A 9,777-nucleotide genomic window follows, 5' to 3' on the forward strand; every position below is an offset into this window, starting at 1 on the left:
TCCAAACATTTAACAGCATACATTCAATCTTTCAATCTTTCTAACTAACTTTTCAGAAGGAATCTTCATTCAGAAACAGTCTCTCTTTCTGTGGCAGCTGCCCCTTGCCCCATCACTCTAAAGCAGGGGTTTTCAAAGTGTGAGAGATGTGTGCCCCCCCCCCCCCAAAAAAAAGAGAATTAAACATAGCGTATTTATTATCAGTTACTATGACCAAAACTATATTTGATTCATTAAACATAAATTGGTCTTTCCTGCAGGATTTGTTTGATTTACAGTCTTGTTTCTCAGCATATATTAATTATCATGACAACATAAAGCACTGACAAATAAACCTAAACATTGATATAGAACTCTGTAACACACTCATCACAGCTTCATGCTCTCCCTGTGTGATCATCTGGGAAGCAGACAGTCTGAGGTTGAAGTTTATATTAGTGAAATGCACCGATGACACTGTGACAGGTCTCCACTGTACGTCTTGACCACATGTCAGCTGTTCAGCTGTAGTAGAGGAGAACTCTGCTGTTTTCAGCTCCGCTGCGACATGCACCTTTTTTTTTGTTCTTTTCTTTTTTTAGGAGCTCTGGTAGATTGCGGCTTTATGCGGGAGGACACGTGGTGCTACTGCTGATCCAATGTATTTATCTGAGCTTGGTCACCGTGAGAGGCACCGGGTCGCTTTGTAACTCATCTTTTGTTTGAATATTTACAGTTTTTCTTTTTTTCTTTTTCTCAGGTCGCGCCCCCCCTCAAACTCAAACTCTTTGGTGCCCCCCAGGGGAGGCGCGCCCCACTGTTTGAAAACCCCTGCTCTAAAGGGTTAGTGCGCATTCTGCCCTTCACAAATCCATCCACTAACTCTGCTTCTACTCTTATTCCAGCGCCTCTACCGACAACATCCACACAACGTGGCGGATACGGTTCTGTCGATCCAGACTTTACAGTTACAGCTCTGACTCAGCTACACTAACATTATAACAGAACGACAACACAACGACAAGTTGAAGGGCAGAGAACTCAGGTAACGACAGGTGTTAACGAGGAAAACATTCAGACTGTTCACCTTACCTTCACACGACGAAATAAACTGCGACACAACCGCTGGGTAAAAATAAACTATGAAAGTTGCCTCACCTGTTTGACATGAGGACGAGGTCTTACCTGGATAAACCTGCTCTACTGCTCTTTGCTCCATTTCTCTCTCTCTCTCTCTCTCTCTCTCTCTCTCTCTCTCTCTCTCTCTCTCTCTCTCTCTCTCTCTCTCTCTCTCTCTCTCTGTCTCTCTCAGTTGATAAACTAAACAAGTGTAACCCTGCTCCATGTTGCGGGTTAAAGGTTCATTCTTCATAAAACATTTTTAAAAAAGACAGGACAGTGAGACCATTAATTCACAGATACAAAAAACCTGTCCCCACTAAAACAAGGGCAGGAAGAACCAAAGTCCAGTAAAGGAACAAAAGTGATAACCAAACATTTCAAACAATGCACCACAAAACATCCATACAAATAACATAGCACAAAAAGTAAGGACATTTGTGTTTGGTACATTATATTTTTTGTAACAATGCTTCTTGGAAATAAATCTTATAGCTTTGGAAAGCCTGTTCATTACCCTTTTAAATGGTGCTATACTTGTGAGGAACATGCATTTGAGGGGTGAGCAAGTATGTTGGGGTTGTGCCCATGAAAAATGTGCCAAATCTTTTCTGCCAAATCAAACAGCTTATTCTGCCATTGACTCTTGTTTGGTGTTTGGTGGATTGGATGATTGAAATGTGAAGAAACAAGACATATCTGCAATTTAACAGTTTATTCATTTAACAAACCGGAGCTTCAGTAGCGTGTGGAAGAACCATACACAGCCACAACAGCCTGGCACCTCCTACTGTTGTGGTATTTTTTATGAAAAGTGACATAAAAGTTTGAAAACAAGACCAATGAAAAGAAAGTTATGCCACCTTTAAAGATCAAGTCAAGGTAAGTGAACAATAACCATACTACATTTTTATGTTGTTTTGTGTTGACTTAAATAATCAAAGTATAGTCATTTTATGTTCTTATGCTTCAATACTGCATTATCTCTGCCGTCTGCCATCATTTGCCTCCAAAAATTACAGCATGCTCTTTAGCACCACTTAATGGATGAGAGTGTGCACTTCAACAGTTTCTGAAGGAGAGTAGGGTGTGAGTGGTGAAACTGGAGATGGGAGTGAACTATACATGACCCTTATAACACTTTCTGCTGAGCTAGGAGTTTTGGGTACAGTGCAGTTACACAGAATGGCCACAAGGCAAGGACCGAAGGAGCCACACTCTAGAGTTCTCAACGGGCCGGGCCAGCCCGACAAACCCGACCGGACCCGCGGGTTCGGGCCGGGTTCGCGTCGAAAACATATGAAAGTGACTCGGGTCGGGTCGGATCTCGGGCTTCCTTTTTTCCTCTCTCATAAAACACATTTCTGGTGTAAATTGTTGTTTGTTCACGTGTGAGTCTCAGACAAATATCCCACTCTGCATCCTGTGCTGCTGTGGGCAGAACCACTGAAACATTACTGCCGGAAAATGCTGACAATCCACAGCTGCAGCTGTGCGTCAACAGCACGCGCACTGGTTGGTGGATAAACCTCCACAAAGGCACCGTTCCCGTGGCGGAAATGTAATAATTAGCTGCAGCTGGCCGCTGATCAAAGGGCAGATGTAGCCTACAGCAGTACGTCAAGTCCCGCCCGTTAGCGGGGCCGGTACCGGAGGGGCCAGATGACGTGAGGCAGAAGACGAGTGCTGCATCATCGACAGCGGCACCTCCTGCTGCAAAGAAAGCATGCCACTTTTTTTTTTTTTTTTCCCGGGCCGGGCCGGGTTCGGGTAGATAATTAATGCTGGTCTGTCGGGCTCCGTCGGGTCCGGGCTTAATAACCCGCGGGTCGGGTCGGTTCGGGTTGTAATTTTCAGGCCCGTTGAGAACTCTACCACACTCCATTGCATTGGAGTCTATGGCTCCATCTCAAATAAGACTAGGAGAGTGGCACACATTCGGAGAAGAGTAATGCCACAGAAATAAGGTGCACAGTCAGCAGAGATAAGGCCTCAACAGGAGAGATGGAAAAGTACTGAAACCAGGTTACATGCCCAACAGTATATAAGCCACACACTAATGATATGAGTCAGTCGCTTCGTGCACCTCTGTGCACGAAGTTCTGAACTTTATTTTTCTTATCTTTTGCCTATGTATGCGACTCGGGTTGTTTTTCTTTTGCTTTGTTCTTAAGTGAATTAAAAACAACTCTGCTTGAGATCCATCTTTTCCAGCGTCATGTTTTGAGTTTATTTTACTTAAATGGAGAAGAAAAGTTTAAAGGCCCAAATAGGACGATATATGTTTTTTTCTTCGACACTACTCATGCTGGTCACCAGCCTGGTCACACTGCTGTGGGTTGCAAGTTCTTGTGAATGTACAATCTCTCAAAGCCCACGATCGCCTGTTTGAGCAGTTTCTAAGGTGCTTCATTCCTGGCAGGTGTATGGGGCCTAAACAGTCTGTGACTGGAGCACAGATTTAGAGGATGTTTAATTGGTAACGACAGGTGTTAACAAGGAAAACATTCAACCTGTTCACCTTATACCTTCACATGAGAAAATAAGCAGCAACACAACTGAACATGTGTGTGTTTCCCCTGTGTGTGTTGTTGTGATGTTGTCAGGAGCGTCAGCAGGGGGCGACACTGATCCACTGCAGCAGGGACAACACCCACAGGAGAAGAACTGGGAGCCTCCAAGAAAACATCCATGAAAAGCAGGAGGAAGAGAAGATGGAGGGACTGTATCTTCCAATCAGCTGTAAAAGCCTCTGTCAGTGATTCTGTGTGTTTGAACTCATCTCCAGTTTCCTCCAGGACGCGGCAGGACTCCATGCACGGCTCCACTCACACTTTTACCACAAAATAAAATATTCAAGGGCACAAAAAGACATTTGGGAGCCAAATTAAAATGTTAATGCAACACATTATTTAAAGGGATATTCTGGCGTAAGTTTAACCCATGGTCTAACACACAGCAGATCTCAATGCTGACGTAAGGTGACACACCTCTTTAATAATAATAATAATAATAAATAAATAAAACACCTCTGCTGTCAGAGAGAGAGAGCGTGGTGGACAACTGTGGACTGACTGAATGTGAAAGTAATCCAAAACTATAATCTGTCATCATCACAACTCAAGTTCCTGTCACACATTAACAGCTGTGCACTTTGCCTTAATGCTGAGCAGTGGAAGTTGATTCATTACACAAATCTCTTATCATCTAAAGTAAAGTTCATGCAGCTCAAATAAAAGTGTCCAGAAGCACAACAGGTGTTAATGTATTAAATCTAACAACATTGTACAGTCTGGTCTGGTGCTTCAATAAATTGATGATAACAACGTTCAAATGAGGTGTATAAATTATTTGGAAGGAGCCTGCTCACACATTTAAAACAACCAATAACAGGCTGTATATTATATACTGTATGTAGTAACCGATTGTCAAACAAATAAAAGTGTCAAATCAAACTTCAAATTATACAAATCAAAGGGCCACTGTTGCACCATGGGTTGTGGTGTACTCGGATGAGAAAAAACATAATGTCCAAACAAATGTCCAATTTCAACAAAAATCGTGGTTTATTTAAAGCAGAAGTGAGTGATATATTTGTGTTAATATAAGTCTTAAATAGTTATATCTTCCGACAGCAATCACTTACATAGAGTGTTTGGACTGAAACACGGGTCTCTCAGTCCCTCTGCTCTGCTCTGAGCCGAAGAGAAAACATTTATCGTATCCTACAGTTTTTATCCAATGAGGAGAGAGAACGGCATGCAGGGCTGTGTGTGCAGCCAAGGGACGCCGTGAATGTGATGACGTAGCGACGAGGACTGTTATGGTGCGTTCAAGGAAACTCGTATTTTTCCGACCGTGAAGTGGTACCAGTTCGATCTGGTACGAGTTCACCGGTCGGAAGTTACGAGTGGCCGTTATAGTGACTTTCACCGGTAAAACAGGTCGGAAAAACACGAGTGGGTTGCCTGGAACGCTACAAAGTCGTAAGTTGTGACTTGAAGCTGTAATTTACGATTTCAAAAGCCTGCCTGGAACGCAGCATTAGCGAAAACGACCGGATCACTCACTTCTGCTTTAACCAAAAGGCGAGCAAACAAAGAACAAAGAAAATTCCTGTGCCTCTCCCGCTCCGGTAAAAAACCATTTGCCCACCCAGGTGCATGCTGGTCCCTTACAGCCTACCTATATAATTTCAGGTGCCCTCCTACCGTGTCCAAATGAAACAAAACACAAATAATACACAAGAAACACCTAAACCAAACAAATAATAAACTAGAATACTAATAGAAATTTAATCATAATGAAATCAAATAAATTGATTGAGAATAACCAAAACAAAATACTCACTAAACAAAATACTAAACTAAACAGCACTAAATACTAACAATAAAAAATAGCTCCAACACTGTTTATATAAAGATGTGCTGCTCTTTTTGCTCCATTGCTTGTTATGAGAAGCCAGTGATGCAGTCGGCTACTAGTGCTCATATCTGTAACAGATGGAGACCAGAGATGGACAGAGTACTCCACCCCAGTACTGGAGTAAGAGTACAAATACTACTGGTCAAAATTTACTCCGTTACAAGTAAAAGTAGCTCAGTCCACATGTTACTGCAGTAAGAGTAAAAAACTACTTGCTTTTAAAGGTACTTAAGTATCCAAAATTACATGCTTTTAAATGTACTTTAAGTAAGAGTAAGAGTAAGAGTACATTTCTTATTTTTCACATCAATGAAATACTATCATTTTTTCTAAATTAATTTAAGGACCTTTTAACTCTTGTTTCTGAGAATTAACTCTTTGAAACCACCTGCACCGATGTTCTGCTTTTAGAACCACAATGTTATATAAAGCTGCAGAAACACCTATAAAAACAAATTAAATGAATGGGATCATAAGAGGACAGCAATTGTCATTTTCATGTTTTACACCCCCCAGCCCCCCCACACACATCAGGCAAGGCCTCACTGAGGTTGAGGTATTTCAATGCTGTATTTATGTGGTACCACAGGAGATTACAGGCAAACGTTGATAAAAATAACAATTCTTTAATTAAGTAATGCAGATTTTTATTAACAATCATTAAACTCTTGCGTGAAAACTGTAACCGACTGAACCTGCACCGTCCAACTAACTCTTACTCTTACTTTTCAGCCTTCCTACAAATTAACTCGAGTAAAAGTAAAAATATTTGCCTTGGGAATGTATTCAAGTAAGAGTAATAAGTACCAAAGAAATCTAATACTCAAGTAAAGTACAAATCCTCTAGATATGTACTTAAGTACAGTAGCCTACTCAAGTAAATTTACTCTGTTACTGTCCACCACTGGTTTTTACTGTTTCACAGTTGATAACTTAAAGGATTTGTTTAATGGTTAAAAAGAGATTAAACAAAATGAATCATATTTCATGGTTAAAAGTAAAACAAAAAGTATTGTAATTCATGGAAAACAGCTAAAATCATCACATTTCATGGCAGAAAAAAAAAGTTAAAATAATTTATGGTTTTAAAATGTGTAAAAATAAATATTCCATTTGATAGGCTATAGAACTAAAACCAAATGTTTTCCTTTAGTCACTATTGTATTACAGTACTAGTGTGTTTAATTGTGTGTTTATGTGATGTGAGTATGGCCATAAAGAGAAGAGTGTTACGACTATGTAGTAACAGTCCTGTATCTGTTCCCCAAAGACTTTCAAACAGCATTAATTAAAACTCATTTTTGTTATTATTTTTTTCTCTCATGTGGACATTTCCCATATGTGATATAGAGAACAATTTGATTTGTCATTTGTGAAGAACAAAAAGAAAGAAACTGTGGAACATGAAGTCAGTTATTGTGCTGAATTTTCATTTTATCTTTATTTTTCATAAAGCATATGTTAACTAACTAGTAGCTTGTGACTTCATTTCCTCATTGTGTTTATCACTCACCTAACTCTCCTATTACGAGCCCAGTCTTTCCTGGTCCATATAGCTTCACATCCTGTGACACTTAACGGGACACATTCTGAATGAAATAGTGAGGGGAACTTCATTGTGTTGAGACATTTTTAATAATAACATTTTATATATCCCACATTCCTTTAGTGTTGTTTTTGGTGTTATTAAATATTGTCCTATAGTTTTCTTTTCTACAGAGCTTTATAGTATTGGTTCACTTATTCTGATACTTACATTTATTTTCTGCCTCTTTAGTTCTTTGTTTAATAAATTCTCTGTAGAGTATTTGTCTTTTGACAGGCGTTTCCTAATCCCTTCATGATCCATGGTCCATCTATAGAGGCTACTTTAGTTTGCTGCTTTGTTGTTTCACTGGACACTTTTTGTTTAATAATGATGTGAATATTCTTAAAATGTTCCATTTACATTGTCAATATCGTTTTCATTATAAACTGTTTACAAGTCATTTCCTAAACACATTGATGCTTTCCTCTGTCCTCACTCTGCTGTAATGGCGTTTTATTTATTTATCTGGCTGCTTTGTCTTGTACTTGCTGCTGTTAGAGTTAAGGAGTTAGTAATTCCACTAACTGTAATTCTGTTATTATGGAAGCTGCACTACACTTAGTTTATTATTATTATCTATCTGCCTGTTACAATATGAAGTCGTTCACTATTTATTTATTTATTATGATCTATGAGTTAGAAGCTCTTATTTTGAAACGCCACACTAACGAGCCCCTGCAGACTTGGCGGGTTGACCCGTTTCTAGGCAACAGTCTGCTGTGGGAGTGTCGTGGTAGGTTGACTTGTACTGAGCTCCGTTAATATAACTTTCTATTTGAGGGTTAAAGGTGACTTTATTGATCATACATGTGAAGATCTGCTCCAGACAACAACTGCTGATGTTCTGTGATGATGCTGAGTGAGATACATGACAAGTTCATTGATACGGAAAAGCTTTTCACTTTTAACTTTGATAGCTTCATGTTAGCTTGTGGCTAATCCTAGCAGCGTGACTGTTGAACAGGCAGAGAGTGTTGTGAAGTTTATTTTGTTCCAGTGTATGTGTGTGTGTGTGTGTGTGTGTGTTATCCTGAGCTGTGACTGTGAAGCCTGATGCAGAGATTATTTCTCCTCTTTTCATTAGCAGATGTAAATAAAGTCTGATGGGAGTCTGACAGTGACGGTCCTTGTCCTCTGTGAAACTACACAACGACGCATGAGAAAGCACTGAACCGCTACGCTGCCATCAACTGTAACAACTGGTAGGTGCTCACTGAGCTCAGAGATTCATAGTCCACTCACTGGCTTGTTTTCTGTCTCATTGGTCAATATGTGGTCCGTTAAAGGGATAGTTCACCCAAAATTCAAATTTTACTCATTATCTACTCACCCTCATACGACTAAGGGCTGGGAGAAGTTTCAGAGTCCTCCGTGCCTTCTCTGAGTTACATCGGGGCTCCGTGCAGCAGTATTTGTCCATATAATGGTTATGAATGGACACCACTTTTCTTCGTCCAAAAAGACACACCAAAAAACATCAAAATACCTCCGTCTGTAATGTCCCTCTTGTATTGAAGCCCCGATATGAGAAATTGTTCAGAAAAAAAATTTAATAAGTCTATGTTTTAAGCTTGTTTGTAGCGGAAGCTCCCAGCACGGCTCTTCCTGGTCCGTCCAAATCTCGCGTGATTTGCATTGACACCCAGTTCACGGCTCTGCAGAGCAACACTGGGAGATTCCACTACAAACATGCTTAAAACATTTAATTTTTTTTCGGAACAATTTCTCATGTCGGGGCTTCAATACAAGAGGGACATTACAGACGAGCACTATGGAGGTATTTGGATGTTTTTTGGCGTGTCTTTTTGGACGAAGAAAAGTGAGCTCTGTTCGCAACCGTCATATGGACATACAGTGCTGCACGGAGCCCCGCTGTAACTCAGAGAAGCCACGGAGGACTCTGAAACTTCTCCCAGCCCTTAGTCCACATGAGGGGGAGCAGATAATGAGTGAAATTTGAATTTTGGGTGAACTATCCATTAATTAAATGGGCTGTGATTCTGCTGGGTCCAGTGGTTTTTGGATATAGGCTCATGCTGAACATTGTATTGATAAACTCATCAGTCATTCTGTGCTTATTGGGATTTAGCAGATCAGTGTTTAATAGATAACGTTTTGCTTCATTGTTGAAAACCACTTTGCTGTGGAGCCGTGGTTCTGCTGGAGTTCTTCCTGTCTCTGCCAAATCAGAAATGAGAGGTTTAATCAGCAAAACTTCAAACTCTTTTAGAACAAAAAACTAATTGATCACATAATTGTGTCTCTAGTCTTTGGTTTAGAATTAAAAACCAGATACATCTACATGAATTTGGTTTCTGGTTTCAAAATAAAATAACAATAACAGGAATTTCCAAAAACCAAAACGGCACCATTTTTAATAGTTTATTAATTTCTTGATTGTGACATCAATGGTGTCATATTTTCTTGTAGTTTTAAAATAAATCACCCGCTTGTGTTTTTAAATGATAATAAATGATGGATTATGTGATGAGATTCAGACCTGAAACAGTGAACATTTAACACTCACCTGTTCATATTATTATCAATGTAACGTAGTACTACCTAACAACCACAAGGGGTCAGGGCATGAACATGAGTGAACACTCATATGAAAGTGGTGTGTTCAGGTAGAAGGTCACATGACCAGGCTGGACTGCAGGCTCACT

The 9,777-nt window shown here is 40.0% G+C and overlaps 1 protein-coding gene across 1 annotated transcript in view; it reads right to left on the reverse strand.

Annotated features, from left to right (window-relative positions):
* Positions 1 to 9,777, reverse strand: part of LOC311004858 (NLR family CARD domain-containing protein 3-like) — a gene marked incomplete at its 3' end in the record, with an annotated part of 170,770 nt that overhangs the window by 12,465 nt on the left and 148,528 nt on the right. The gene's annotated exons all lie outside the window — the stretch shown is intronic.

This window comes from Trachurus trachurus (assembly GCF_905171665.1).
Source record: "Trachurus trachurus genome assembly, chromosome: 21".
Taxonomy (NCBI): domain Eukaryota; kingdom Metazoa; phylum Chordata; class Actinopteri; order Carangiformes; family Carangidae; genus Trachurus; species Trachurus trachurus.